Source organism: Pecten maximus, chromosome 8 (genome assembly GCF_902652985.1).
Source record: "Pecten maximus chromosome 8, xPecMax1.1, whole genome shotgun sequence".
In the NCBI taxonomy this organism is placed as follows: domain Eukaryota; kingdom Metazoa; phylum Mollusca; class Bivalvia; order Pectinida; family Pectinidae; genus Pecten; species Pecten maximus.
Window position 1 is genome coordinate 45,358,795 of NC_047022.1, and position 16,822 is coordinate 45,375,616.

The following is a 16,822-nucleotide window of genomic DNA, read 5'->3' on the forward strand; positions in this document are numbered from 1 at the left end:
CAAATAGAAGACAACGAGTTGTATATGATGGTTATTCATCTAGTTTTAAAAATGTAAATTCTGGAGTCCCTCAAGGATCAATTCTTGGACCTTTTCTGTTTTTACTCTTTATTAATGATCTAACTAATGAAGTATGTACCAATATAAAGCTATTTGCTGATGACACTTCTTTATATGTTATTGTAGATGATGACTTGGTAACTCCATGTATGGAATTAAATGAGGATTTAGAATCTATCAACAACTGGGCTAGCCAATGGAAAATAATCTTCAACCCAAATAAAACTATAGCATTAACCGTAACAAAAAAAAACCAGAAATCATCCAACACTTATTTTTGATAATCAGCCTCTGAATGAGAAAGATATACATAAACATCTAGGAGTCACATTCAATTATAAAGGCACATGGAGCAATCATATTCAAGATATTTATGAAAAAGGTTATAAAAGATTACACATTTTAAGAATGCTCAAACATAAAATTGATAGGAACTCATTAATTACACTATATTGTTCATATGTTAGACCAATTTTAGAATATTCAGATACTGTTTGGTATAATTGTAATACTGCTGAGTCGAACTTACTTGAATCAATTCAAATTGAAGCAATGAAAATAATAACTGGGTTAAGAAGTGGAACATCTCATCATAAACTTTACATTGAAACTAATTTAGAACCACTTATTGAAAGACGTCGCAAACATAAACTTATCCTAATGTATAAATATTGAACAAAATGACTCCTGAATATTTATTTGATATTGTTAGACCCTATATTAACAATAATGCTCCACATCATAACCTTAGAAATCATAGATTCTTTAATATTCCTCGATGCAGAACAAACTTGTATGATAACAGCTACTTCATTGATGTCATGAAAATTTGGAACTCCCTTGAAACAGACTTAACTAGTGCTCCTTCACTGAATATTTTTAAATCTAAATTGAATAGAAATAGGCCTTTAAACACTGATACTACTCACTTATTTAAACTTTGCTCACCTAGAAAATTAAATATCACTCTTTGCCAATTAAGAAACTCTGCTAGCAACTTAAATTATCACAGATTAATAGATCATCTAATTCCAAATTCAGCCTGTTCCTGTGGTTATTACTCTGAGGATCTAGACCATTACTTCTTCTATTGTCCAAATTACAACCATATAAGGCACTTTATACATGACATATTTATACAAGTTGGTTTTATAGATATTAACTTACTAACATGTGGTAACTATGAACTTTCACTTGATCTTAACAAATTTGTTTTAAGTAATGTAGAAAGATTTATAACTAATTTGAGAAGGTTTTAATTCTCATTGAATCAATTAATTATATAATATTTCATTAATATGTATGTATATCATTATCATTGTTCAATAAAATACTCATTTTTCTCAATGTCAGGTAGGTGAAGCGCTTTTGCTCTACAAAATTTTGTATAATTATCTATTTTTATATATATATATATATATAATGTTTACGTATATAAATACAAATATTTCCTGAACTTTTGATACTTTTCAACAAGAAATTATTCCATTAAACTATAAAAAACTACTTAAACTATTACAATGATGTGTGTATGAGTGTATAAGTGTATGTTCAAATGTTATAAATAACCCTAATTATATAGCTCTATTGTTCAAGTTGTCTAGAAAAATGCTATCAATATTATATTATCAAAATGTCATTTACATATGTATGTGGGAGAAGACTGATATAGGCTAAGCCTGTTGTCAAATCCCTTTGTACTATAAGATCTTGTATAATAAAATTTGTTGAAAAAAAAAAAAAAAATAGGTAAAACCCACATGGCTTAATTGCCATAAAGTCATTTTAGTTTTTACCCATTTATTTCAGATATCTCTATTTGTTGACAAAATACAGAAATCTGTATTGAAATAATATCAATATTTAAGAGTACAGATATGTATTTAAATACATGTAGGCCTACAGGAATTAAATAAGTGAAAACACAAATGGCTTTGCATATAGTTGCATGCATGAATGGAACATTTATCAGAATACATGACCAAAAAAAGTCTTTGTCACAAAAAATGGGTATTATGCCCTAAAATGCAAGAAAGAGTTTTCTTATCTTTTTAAAATTGAAAATTGGCCAAAAACAAACAAAATTAACATTACATATACTGGCCTATAACTTATGGATCATAGTAAAAATTTAAATTTCTATTGATACTTTTGAATTTGTTATGTTATAAATATACAGTAACTAGAGTGTATCTTTATTTGTGTTTATCAACTTTTTTTTATAAAAGAAATTAACAGATATCCACTGTCATGCAATTCTTTATTCAGACAACATGTGATGCCAATTTTCATAAAACCAGCTATGTAGCAAGGTGGCCTGGGATCTGCCACAATGAAATAATCCACTGCAGATGCATGAAGGCTGTACACCTGAAAAAGATAAAAGGAAAAGTTTTAAGTTAATGCCATGTCCTATTAACCAACTACAGTAGTTATATAACAGGTTCACTGTACCTGTTTATCATGTAAGAGGAGCTTCTCTATACAAATACAGGTGCCCACCGTACAGTAAAGTACATGTGTATCATATACAGGTGTCCACTGTACAGTACAGTACATGTGTATCATATACATGTACAGGTGTCCACTGTACAGTACAGTACAGTACATCCTCACTCATCAAAACGTCTTCCACGAGATCGAGTGGTATTTCTGCATTCCGTCCAGTTTACCCCTACATGCCAACCCCATTCCGCGCTATACGCACTGGAAGCGATTCCTGTACGCCATAGCTCTATTATTTGAAATGTACCAAGTAGACAAAATACAATTGCGTGTATGTAATGCATGTGTAGGCCTAAATATTAAGACACTTACCTCCGAATCGTTATACCATTGCTCCCGTAGTTTTTTAACAATCGCGTCTTCTTTCACAAAAGAGTTCCCTGCGAGGCCGCCTACGGACCAAATAATACGTTCTTAGCTGAGAACGTTCTCAGATATTTAAGAACGTGTTTGTGAAAGCCATTTATAAGAACTTCTCAGCTAAGTACGTACTTAGCTTGAGAATTGAGAATTAATAATTGAGAATTGAGACGTTTCGTGAATGCGGGGCCAGGAGTACTGCCATATAGCTGGAAACAATCAAACATAAATACTATATATAAAGGAGGTGGTAATCTAATAATGTTTAAAACTACATGTATAGGCCAATGTCCAAAAGTTCATGTTTTAGTTAAATAATGGAACACAACATATTTAAATATCTTTTAACTATTTAATTGAAAATTCTATCTTAACAAAGCATCAGTCTGATCTTATACCAGGTGATTCAACAGTTAATCAATTGTTGTTTATTTATGATATAACTAGTAATATGGACAAGGGAAAAGAGCTCAGGTTCATTTTCTGTGATGTACATGTAATTACATAGATACGGCTATAATTCTGTCTGTATCTTTGTATAGAAAAAATAGCACTCTCACAAAAAACATGTTAAGTCACATGGTCCATCGATCTTAGTGTAATAAAAAATGGCGGATCCTAGTAGTAGTCGACGCATTACGATAGAAACCAAGATGAAGATCGTGTCAAATAAACAATATTACCTTTACTGTGCTAAAGTCTAACCTTTAAAGCAGTTACATATAATATGCACTGGTCAGGCTACATGTATAGGGTATAAATGGTCCAGACATTATCACATAGGTAAACTAGGGTAGTTAGACTAACAACACAGCAGATTAAATACAGGTAAACTAAAGGTAAGGTATTTTGTGAACCAAGTGATACTAGGTGTGAAAGGTAGAACAATAAGAGATAATTATAGCCTACAGGTAAGGCTATAGACTGCTTCATAAAACTTCCAACTTTAATGAGAATGTCATCCTGATCTATGGAGTTATTCATTATTTATTTCAATTTTAAAACCCAAAGGTCTAATCACAGAATTGATAACAAATTGATAAAATCAGAGACGTATATATCACATATGTGATATATACATGTATACATATGTCTCTCATAAAGTATAGCAAGAGTAAATTAATTACATAGTAAGAGCAAATACGGTATATAAAGTGCATATACATGTGGAATAGAACTGGTGTCCCAAATAGAAATCATCCAGACAATCAAGTAAGCCTTGTTATGAACAGTTAAAAAGAGACCTAATTCTGAAAACAATTCTTCGTCGGACATAAATCTCTCACGTGAAACGTTAAAAAACTGTCATGAACATGACGAAGGTAGCTAAAATTAATTAGGACTCGTTTAAGAACATTACAATTTCTTACAATGATCCAGCATTTACAGGGATAAAGCAAGGTTGAGCTACTCAACCTAGCCAAAAAAGTTAAACTATCCTGTAAAAGTTTGAATAAAAATATATGTATTAATGCCTACATACCAGACTAGGTAAGTTGAATTGTGTACACATTTACATGTAATATAGACTATCATTGTTTAATTTTGATTTAAAACATAGAATAAAAAGTTAATATTCGGAGTGAGCCATACACCCAAGTCTTTAGCATGTGTTTCTTTCTTTAGAGATTCCTCGCCCATGCTGTCGGGATACTCAGTTGTATATCTTTTGTTGCTTAACGTTATATAACAACATTTCTTTATATAAAACGTACATTTTAAAGTTTTACTCCAGTCGTAGACTCTGTCAATATCGGATAGGTGTTCACCGCAGTCTTGAATATAACGTGCTGCTTTACAAAATTTACCATCATCGGCAAAAAGGAAAGTTTTGAAAAAATGTAAAAGAGAGGGTGAATCATTTGAATCGCGTAGTTTCAGGACTGATAGTATACAGATATTTTTTATATCAATCATCAAAGTCTCTATCGCGGAGTTCGCCAAATACTTCGTCAAAGTTGGAATAGCAAAATCTTTTCTTCGTGGCAGCATTGCTTTACTTCATTAAGAAACACATCCGCTGCTAGTTTGATATAATTTAATAATTATTGGTATGCACAAAAAAATGTTTCCTTTGGTGTCTTTTCTAAAATTGTTATTTTGTACAAAACAAAAATAAAGAAAATAACACACACACCCTCACACATATACACAGATTTAAATAACAGTCATTAAAGACACTTGTTAATACTTCTATTATTAGCGTACTATTATTAAAAGCATACATTTGTAATTTAAACTCTTTGATATGATGTTTTCATGATATATGTAGACTAAATAAATTTCAGTTTTTACCGTGAATATCTAAGATTTGTTATGATAAGTAGCCTACATAAATTCATTTGAATCCTTATTTTAGAAGTCATATTCAACTTGACATCTTCATATTTTCTTTCATGAAAGTAAGTACAGGCTACTGCTATAGCTTAAACTTACTCAGGTGTAAAACTTGAGATGTTGGCCTGGTACTACACGTAAATTTCTGTGGCTATGTTGGCTAAGTGAGAATGAGCCATAATTGGACCCTGGGGGGTTAATTGGGGACAGGTCACCTGGCCAGGTATACCATGTGCCAGACACAAGAGCTAGACTGATCAGCATCGTACAGGTAAGGTGTGATATGATGCATGTCCTCAAGGCTGTATGGTTACATATTGCGCCCAGTTGGTCATTGGCAACAGGTCTTTCCTAGAGGCTTGGTTTGTAATGTACATGTAGTCTGGACATTTACATTTATTTGTACATGTTTCAAGATCTGTCGACAGAACATTCAATGTATAATATCATATAGGAAGATCATTCCAGAGCTTTTAATGAACTGAAGGAACGGTTAACCTCGACTCCCATTTTGAGCTATCCAGACGTGAAAATTCATACTTGACACGGATGCCAGCAATTGGGCCCGTAAGTGATGTTAGAGATATTATCAGTTGTTTCTCCCTTTAAGGGCTCGTCAGTGATGCTAGGGACATCCTGTTGTCACAAGTCCAGGACGGCCAGGAAGTAGTTATTGCGTACGCAAATAGGACTCTTAGTAAGGCTGACCGTAATTATTGTGTTACCCGGAAGGAGATGCTGGCCGTGGTTTTCTTTGTAAAATACTTCCGGCGCACTATCTCCTCGGACGTGAATTCTTGTTACGGACGGATCATGGATCGTTGACGTGGCTATACAAATTCAAGGAGCCAGATGGACAGATCTGTAGATGGTTACAGCGATTGAGCCCATTTGATTCAAAAATACAACTTTGAAGATGGACTCTCAAAAACACATATAACGATATTGCGGGGACTACTTCAGAGAAACCAAGAACATGTTGAGACATGTACGTGAGAAACATGAACATAACCCAAAAGCATTGAAAGTATGTGATGTCTGCGGAAAAACCTTTTCCAGAGAAAGCAATTTAAGGAGGCACCGGAGAAACCATGGTTGCGGTTCCACAAGGCAACCATCCGCTGACGACCAACTTGACTGGGATATTGATGAACTATGGAACAGTTTCGACTTGCCTACATGTACCGTGCCAAAAGAAGAATGTTTTTCCAGTAACAGTGTGACGATGGACCGCCTAGATTTCAGCGACATCAGCGACGATGAGGAGAAAGTGAAACCAACTCCTCTCGTATACAGTTACGTCAGCGAGGACGAAGCTGAACCCGAACCCGAACCCGTGACCGGAACTGGATCCAATACGTCTGTGTGTAACGTTAACACACACACTTTCGTGATTTTCATGACCCTGACCACCACTACATTCACAGATGGAATCCAGGAAGTCCGACGGGACACGTCAATCGTGGACTTCCCCGGATTGGTTAATGAAACCCTGGAGGAGATTCCCCGTCACTTTGCCAACATGGGGACGCGGCAGTACCGGGAGTGAACATCACGATCGGGACTATAAGTGATACTGACTTTGAATATCCGGAGTAACGGTACGTTCTCCGGAGTATTAGAGCTGTGATTTTATAAATACACCAGTTCCAGTTTTTACGCGCAAAGACATTATTCTTTGAGTGATTACAATGGACAGTATGTATTGCTACGTGTTTTAATTTTATTTTCATGAATGTAAAGTGACATTTTAAAAATGATGAACAGATCTACATTCCAGTGTGCAATATGACTTTGAATTCCTGTGACTTCCGGTGGATTTAATGTGTTGTAACTATAATGACCTTCGCGATCGTACATGTATAACTGAGTGAGCTGGACACAGTATCGTGCGCGATTCCAACAAGATGTTAACTGTTTAAACGATTGATTTTTTTTTGGAATATTTTATTCCTAAATGTGACATTTTCTACCTGGATTAATTACAGTTTATTAGTTTTCTTGTTAGACCGTCTATTATAGAAGCGGACTAGTATCGTATAGTATGTTTATAGGCTAGGGTGTGTATTAGGTGTGCGTATGTACAGGGCAGTAGGGAGCTGAGTTTACCATATAAGGAGTTACTTACGTACGGTAGCACTAACGAAGCTGTGTATTAGAGGGCTATTTGATTGACAGGTTGTGTAATGCCCGTTTATATTTAGCAACAGTTCCTAAAATAACTAGTAGTTAACCAATCAGAGAGAGTGAGGAGCGAGAAGAGCAGGTCTTAACCAAAAAGCGTGTGTGAGGAGCTGTGAGGAGCCAAATTATAGCCAATTAGGATGAAGTATGAGAGTGGTATAAAAGGGGTGAATGTGAGGAAAACGGGAGAATTGAGATTTACATCGGAAATACTCCACGCATCAGATTATCAGATATTTGTACTTGGATTAAACTTTAACGTTGCGATTTACTTAGTGTAATTTCCCACTATGGATGTACGTTACAGTTGTGGATTATGATTATTTCCCGTGGATATTATGTGAGACAATATAGTGAATGTTGTGTGTGTGAACAGCCGAACGGGATTTATATGTGAACTACTCATATGTTATATTGAAGTGTAAATAAAACCATGTGAACTTTAGTCTGGTGTTATAGTTTTCCCTACCGTAGTCTACTTCCATCTCGGACTTATATATATTCATAGCGTCTCGTGTACACCCGAGTGGAACGCTACAAAAGATGATATCATTTGTCACTGTCCTAAGAACCATCTCAATAAAGGGCAGGTCAGAAATTTAAAGCATTTGAATATAGATATTTCATTAAAAATTTAAGAAAGATATATTTTTTTTATTGAAAACAAATTGTTCAATATACTGCTAGTGTGTTCTGAATTACATGTACAGAAGTTCCTTGAAAGTTTGTGTCATCGTAAGCTAATATGTATGTGATATGATTCTCGAAACGTCTCTAAAACGTTTACAAAGGAACACTGGTCCTGACGGTAAAATGTAATAAAACTCACTTTGACTGCTGCCTAAAGCCTGCAGTTGAACGAGTAAGCGGCGTGAAGTCCCAGGTGTTATTCCATCCGGAACTCCTCGGGGAACCATTTCAGAGACAATACCCGATGAGTTCAGGATGGCATTATCCTTGTGTCATGAAAGTAGACGGTCTATTTATATCTAAATACCCCTGTCGAGTGGAAAAATACTGAGAAGGTAAAAAAAAAAAAATAGGCCATTTTCAAAACAATCTTGTGACCGTTCTATTGAAGATATCGAAAAACTAAACAGACCTTTTTCATCATTTTTCTATTTACATATGCATTAAATATGTTTCTGGATTTTTTTGGGGGGGATTTTGAGGGCGATTTAAACAGAACCTCTTAGTCAAAATGTCGATTTTGGCATGTTTTTCAAAATGGCCGCCGGCTTCTCATTGGTTGAGGCTTATTCGGACAATGCCTTCTAAAGTACAACTCCGATTTAAATGAAATTCGTATGCATGATCAGTATAACATGAGGCTGAATATCCCACTTTTTTTCCAAAATCTATTTTTCAAAATGGCCGCCGGGTTCTCATTGGTTGAGGCTTGTCTGGACAACTCCTCCCAATGTACTACTCTGATTTTAACGAAACTTGGTATACATGATCAGTATAACGTATAGTTGTGCATCCCACTTCTTTTTTTTTTTTCAAAAATCCATTTTTAGCTCACCGGTTACGAGTAGCCGTCGGCGTCGGCGTCCCACCCCAAAACTTAAAAGTTTTTGGAGTAAGTTTTTGGAAAGCTTATAAGTCCAAAAGTATACACCTCATGCCCTTCTTAATTGGTTTAAACATTCATTAGAGGTCTAGGAGTGATTTTATGGCAAAATCATGCAGAAAAAAGTTGTGATTCTTTCGCATTTTACCATTTTGTGGACTTAACTTTTTTTTTGCACCAAAACTCACTTTAAAGTTTTGGGGGTAAGTCCAAAAGTATACACCTGTCACACCCTTCTAATTGGTTTATACATTCATTAGAAATCCAGGAGTGATGCTGTGGCAAATCATGCAGAAAACAAATGGCATTTTACTATTTAGTGGACTTACTTTTTTTGTCACAAAATCTCACTTTAAAGATTTTGGGGGTTAGTTTTGAAAAGCGTGTAAGTCCACACCCTTCTTTTTTGGTTTATACATCCATTAGAGGTCTAGGAGCGATATTATGTGACATACAATTTCAAAATGACATGCTTATACATTAATAAAAAATGAATGCATAGTGTGATTCCTGCCGCTGGTGAGCTTTCGCAATCATTGATTGCACTTGTTCAAAATGGCTGCCAGCTTCTCATTGGTTTAGGCTTGTCTGGACATCTCCTAAAGTACTACTCCGATTTTAACGAAACTTGGTATACATGATCAGTATCACATGTTGTTATAAAAATGGGAAATACATAGGTGCATTCCTAGCTCAAGCAGGGGTCTTTGTATTACTGTTGCAATACTACCAATCCTTGTTTTTCTTAAAAAAAAAAAATAAATACAAATTTTGCTTTATCCTTTTCACCTATAGTTAATTCGATACATACACTGTATGTGGTTAAGGTCAATTTTCTTCAACAGTAGATGGCATACCTTATCTTGAAACATAAGCATCAACTCGAATCAAATATCACCGTGTATTTTTCAATTGCTTGTTGAGAATTTGAGATTTGAAATTACGTGACCAGTTGATTAAAGATGAAGTAAATCAAATACATTACCTAGATGTAAGATTCAATTACTGTATAAATTATCTAATAACAGCGAACAAATAATCCTTGTCACTGTTCCTATTATTGCGGGTAGACATTAATTATACCTCCAGTTGTCAAACAAGTAAGAGCATTGTATAGCATAATTGGTAAATATTTACCGAATATTTTTCTTTTAAGCCAGTATTTTTCAAAATCTATTTTATCTGAGTTTTCAGACTATTTAAACTGATTCAATGATTGGATTGCGATTTTCTTGCGGCATTTGCTTTCGGTCGAGCGATGAAATATTTAAATCTAAACTATTTTTTTTTTTACCAAATTCAGAGACCTATATATATATATAGGTCTCTGCCAAATTGTAACAACGATTATAAGCTCCAAATTCACCGATGGACACTATGTTGTGTCAACCGATATTTGCTGTTTTGATCGAAATAGAATAATTATCAGTGCTTTGTCTCATTTTTTTAATGTTGAATCGATGTACATTCTTTTATTTTTTCTCAACTTCAACCAGGCACATTTTAGACACATCATGGAAATATTGTTTGATTGTAAATAATGTATGCTACAAGCAATGTTATCAATCCATTTGATTGATGACCTTCATTTTTTTGCCAAATGTTGAACTTGCGTGATCATTTATGGAGGGGCTTTAATGAATGTTTTTATTTTATTTCTCGTGTCCAATCCCATTTGCTTCAATTTATGGCAATAAAATATGTTTAGATCAGACCAAATCAGTATATTGCTTGGGAAGCTTTATCCGTGGCCATAACCGCTATCAAAAACGTTCGGGAATAAGAGAAATGCTCCGACGAAGGCATGTTAGGGGAGACAACTCTCAATGATTGTTGGAACAGTGAGTTTAATGTGGGATCACGTGACTAATTTGTTACACTCCTGAATGACTTTACTGCGTCTCTCTAGGTACCTCGAGCAGAGACGCAGTAAAGTCATTAAGAGTGCGCTATATGACACTAAAGAAATAAACCGAATGTATTAATATTTAAGCATTGAACTGTTACCAAATGGTGGTATACAGTCGATATGAATACAATTTAATTTGGGTGACAGATAATAGAATGTCGCTGGTTAGGTAGGGCGACATGAAATATTTATCTGTCACCCAAATCGTATTCATATCGACTATATACTACCATTTGGTAACAGTTCAATACTAATATTTACATTGATAAAGATTTTCTATTTACTGTATGTTTGACGCTTACCCTATCTCTGACGTCAAGTTCAAGTACCGGAACAGTCGAAATTTCCAGAAGGACACATAACAAGTTTACACAAGTTTGGGTTTATTTTATATTTCATATACGTTTGTAGGTATCGTCAAATTGTTCACAATTGTATAATTTCTGATTGTTTAAAATCGAAACCGTTTTTCTGCGCAATTATAGGTTAACATTTAGAAGTGGTGCAGCGTTGAACGGGCATTGCCCAGGACTCCTCGGATACACAAGTATGTTTCTATCGACTGGATTTACGTTATTTTCAGAAGAATATCAGTTCTTAAATTATAAATTAAAGTCGTCTTGACAGTAGGTGAAAACGGTTCCTAGGATCTTTCGTTCGAAACAGATTCCAGTCTAACCGGTCACATCAGTGTCGCTAACTTGGCAAACGATTTTCAGCTTCACAGGGACTCGATTTTGTATGGTAGGCCTTTGACATCAGTGAATAACCACAAAACTAAAATCTCGTATACATACACAAACGGAAACTATGTCGATAGTCCCGATTTTTTACAAGATTTTTTTTTTTTTTTTTTTTTTATAAATGCTTGACTTTTAATGTTGTCGTGTCTTGCATTTCTGAAAATTCGGAAACGAGCCCCCTGCCCCCTGTGAATGTGACAGTGACAATTTGATAATTTCGATTAGATCAAGAACGACGCTTATAGTAATTTCTTGTTAATCATATTTTTCTAATTATAAAATGATACTCTAATAACTTGTGGTGTTGCTTTATTTTTCGTTGTGGCTTAAGTAAATAAACGCTAGCATTCGAAAACTCTCTAGGGCGAAAGTAACTGGCGGCCATTGTTTATCATACAACACCTGGAGCTGTATTCCTACACTGATCGAATCACTGTAAATTGTAGTATACAGTCTCATGAATACAATTTGGTTTACTAACGACATATAGGCAACACAGAATTTAAATGTATTGAAGTGGATTCAAATTAGAGGAACTCGAAGGACTCGGGTGTCTTTGTAATAATATTGTACCGCCAAATATTGCATTATTAAGAAGCTTTCCTCATTTAGCTTTTCTTGTCTGATACCTTACCTCGAGTTGTAAACGTTGCATCGATACAACCAAATCTTAAAGATAGGTCCATGTACGTATGTATGCATGCTTTGTGCGTTGTTCGAAATCAGCTGACAGTTCTTCCTTTTTTTGTGATGTAGTTTTTATTTAAAATCAAATATAAATTATATGATTAGAAACCTAAACCCGACCCTATCTCAATTTCTCTCATTAAAAGATTGTAAATCTCATATACCCAACACGGTGACCTAGACACCAATGTCACCTTCTTACAGCTCCTCTCTACAGCCTGTTTTATTTGCTGTTTCCGTCAGCTGTCAGTATCTTCACGAGAATAACAGACGAAAATACTAATATGGCCACAAACAGTGGCTTCTGATTTAAATAGAAACGAAACAATGTTCATTGTGGATAGATGTTTAAAGGGGGATAACTCGTAAACTTACGAAATGTGTACACGCGTACATGTGTGTATGACGATTGTGGTTATACTTTAAACTTTGAGTCAGATTCCAGTATTTACATTCCGTGTCTAATTTGCCTATACATGCGTGTCACTAGTAAACCTTTTTTTGTACATGAGACTGTATAGTACTGTCTTCAATGATTCCGTCAGTGTAGGAATACAGTTCTAGCTTGGTGTTGTAGGGTTATTTTAGTTTTGTTTTAAGAAGGTTACGTGTATTTAAATGAAATAGGAAAAGATAGGGGAATCCCCTTCAAGTTCTATGTCACTCCGTAGGAATACATACTAAGAATGCTAAGTGTAGAATGAGTGAAAATGATGATAACCTTTTATCGATAAACTGTCTGTGTAGTATTGTGTGAGAACAATAGTACACCATTATCGATAAACAACAGTAAAATATTACACATGTAGTTATTTACATGAGTTCCTTAACCATGAAAAAAAATATGAAAAATGTTCAATCTCATTACTTTGGGATATCGTGATAATTTGTGACAGAAATTTTTTAGTTTACAAAAATGGGTCATATATTTCTTTTGTCACATAATCAAGGTTTGTTCTCAACTTTAAAATCAAAATCAAAGTACGTAAATATTCCTTTCGTAAGTGACCTTAGGAAAGATACTAAGCTGTAATGATGCTACGATGGGAATAGTTAGAATCTACGAGAAAAAAATGTCCATTCAACGGATTAATCAACGAATTAACCAAATGATTAACAGACATATTAACCATTCGTCCATAACATAAACAAGAAATATTTTTAAAAAGATAAACGGCATAGTTTTAATGCTAGTGGTTATAATGTAAAACTACTGGTGAAATGAATTAACGAACTACATTGTAATTAATAAATGCGCAGTTTCAGCACGGATAATAACATTATATCAGTTTGAATCATTTTTGGTGATAATAAGACTGCAATGTGTCATTTGAATAGATGCATCCACTTATTCAACTTGCATTCAATTTAAAAACGTTGCAATTTTCACTGAATGTACGCGTTTTGTTCCTTTCCAGTTATGTTTCTGTGCTCTCCCAATGTTCACAGTCAATCCCTATGTCAAGGTTGACCACTCGATTTAGTTGGGAATCCCCCTCTAAATTTAGCGCGGAAATTATTTTCAAAACATTACGTGACTGTTTTGAAATCATGACAACACAGACACACGATAGTTTACAAAGCGATATCTATATTCCATTTGGGTTAGTTGGATAACGATATTATACAGTGGTTTAAATGTTAAATAACACGTTCTGTATATATTAAGGCACACATATTTATGTGTAAATAAGTGTAAACACTTGTCATATAGTATAGTGACAATAGCGATGTACTGACTGTATAAATATTTCCGAGTTTGTGGAACTATTACCAAGTTTGTGTTAATGTTACCGAGTTTGTGTTAATATTACCGAGTTTGTGCAAATATTACCTAGTTTGTGTGAGTATTACCGAGATTGTCATGACCTACTATCAAACAATCAAGCAGAACACGAGCGGCGTCCGTATTACTGCTGTTTTCATGTTTGAACTGTTACAATCTATTGTACTGCTTCCCAAGTTTAATTCTAGGATTGTGTTTGACCCATTTTCCTATTATTCTCTTCTTTGTGGAAGCTGTTATCGTTTTCAACCGCAGTCGATTCACAATGGAAGCCAGTTTTGTTTCCATGTGTTTTAGTTTGTTCTGTGCATGCGTTTATCGTATACGTCACAAAATTTGCATATTCAGATTGTTAACCTTTTAATAATTGATAATTGATGTTTTTATGTACATACATCATCAAATTCGAATGGTTATTTTTTTTTTAAAGATATACCAAATAATATGATAAAAAATACAAAATAAATATTGGTTTACCGTGAGGTTCCTTTAACTTTTTTTCGTTTTTAACTGTATATCTGCATTTTGCATTGACCGCTACATTGTCCAATCACATACTTCATCTTGTCCAGTAACGCAACCTATCGCGTCATATCCGGAGCCAAAACAAAATTAGACGGCTATGGCAAAAAAAGATAAACGGCATAGTTTTAATGCTGGTTGTTATAATGTAAAACTGCTGGTGAAATAAATTAACGAACTAATCAATAAATGCGTTTCAGCACGGATAACAAAATGATATCGGTTTGAATCATTTTTGGTTATAATAAGACTGCATTTGAATCAGGAATACAATTTTATTAATGTGTCATTTGAATGGATACATCCACTTATTCAGCTTGCATTAAATCTTCATTTTGTTTCGCCTTTAACTGCATACCTGCATTTTGCATTTACCGCTACATTGGCCAATCACATACTTCATCTTGTCCAGTAACGCCACCTGTTGCGTCATATCCGGGACCAAAAGAAAATTATACGGCTATGCCGAAAAATAAATCCTAAAAGTGTCGTATGTACCTGTAGATTGAGAACATCTATGACTCTTCAGCGCGCACACATGGTGCACGTTACTGTACTGTGATAATGTAAACAAGGAAGCGATATGGTTAATTTTATATATGTATCATGTCCTAAGGAGTGATTTTACAATGGCGTCCTGTTGAATGAAGAGACGATTTACACCCCTTCGGGAGCCAAGGTAAGACATACGAGTGTTTTTTTGTTGTTCGTTGTAGTTTTATTGGTGATATATGTACATATTAGAATGAATGTCAATTAAAATAATCATCGAAATGCAGTTGTTTAAACAGGTTTTTAATAACTAGAGCAGGCATTAGAATTTCATTCTACCCGGAACAAATATCGGTTAGGAAGACAGGCATTATACTGACAGACATTATAATTCACTCTACCCCCGGGGTAAATACATGCTCTACAGACAGACATTATAATTCAATCTACCCCCGGGGCAAATACATGTTCTACAGACAGACATTATAATTCACTCTACCCCCGGGATAAATACATGTTCTACAGACAGACATTATAATTCACTCTACCCCCGGGGTAAATACATGTTCTACAGACAGACATTATAATTCACTCTACCCCCGGGATAAATACATGTTCTACAGACAGACATTATAATTCACTCTACCCCCGGGATAAATACATGTTCTACAGACAGACATTATAATTCACTCTACCCCCGGGATAGATATATATTTGTAACAGTGTCATTATTTAATGACATTGGTATCTTGATAGATATTATTTTAAAGGTGCTTATTTTTAAAAACTTATACTTCAATAGAGCAGAGTATGTTTGTTCTAATGTGTTTTTTATATCTACATGTATATATATACATGTACACGTTGTATATAGCACCTGTAAACCGGTTTGTCAAGGTTCAGGGGTTATTCTATTTTTACGTAAGATCCTAAGGTATATTGTTCTAAATATTTAGGCGTTCGAGGAACACACCGATTGATCATGGGTCAGTACGCACCCGCGCTTTTGGGAGCTTTGTCACTCCCGTACAGGTCTTCAATAGTGTTGGACGTGTATACGCAAGAACGCGTGTCTTTTGTAACTTTTAAAAAAAGAACTCGCTCGTGTGAAATAAATTCCATATTCAACAACCACTCAATGTATAACATCTTTTGCTATATATTAAGGTACATTTTATGGAACGGACCGTGCTATATCTTATGCTATATAGTATGGAATGTCTAATGGTCCATCTGATTATCTAATCTAATGGTCTACAATATAATGGTCCATGAGGTATATGCTTTTTATTGTTATCTTAAGTAGGGAAGAGAAAATAAAACTGATGGCATAATTTACATTCATATAATCATATAGAGTTAAGAAATTGATCCTTTCGATGAATACGTCAAACGTTGGTTTTCTATACAATGGCTATTAGTGAACATTACTTAAATGATGTCTATGGAAATAAGTAGTTTTCGATTTTTTTAAGTTTTCAACGATTTTCAGATTTCATTTTACCCGTACGTCATTATAAATATACATATATCATATATAGGTGTACATCATATTGTACCCGTACGTCAGTATAAATATACATATATCATATACAGGTGTAGACCACATTGTACTCGTACGTCAGTATATATATATACATATATCATATATAGGTGTACACCAC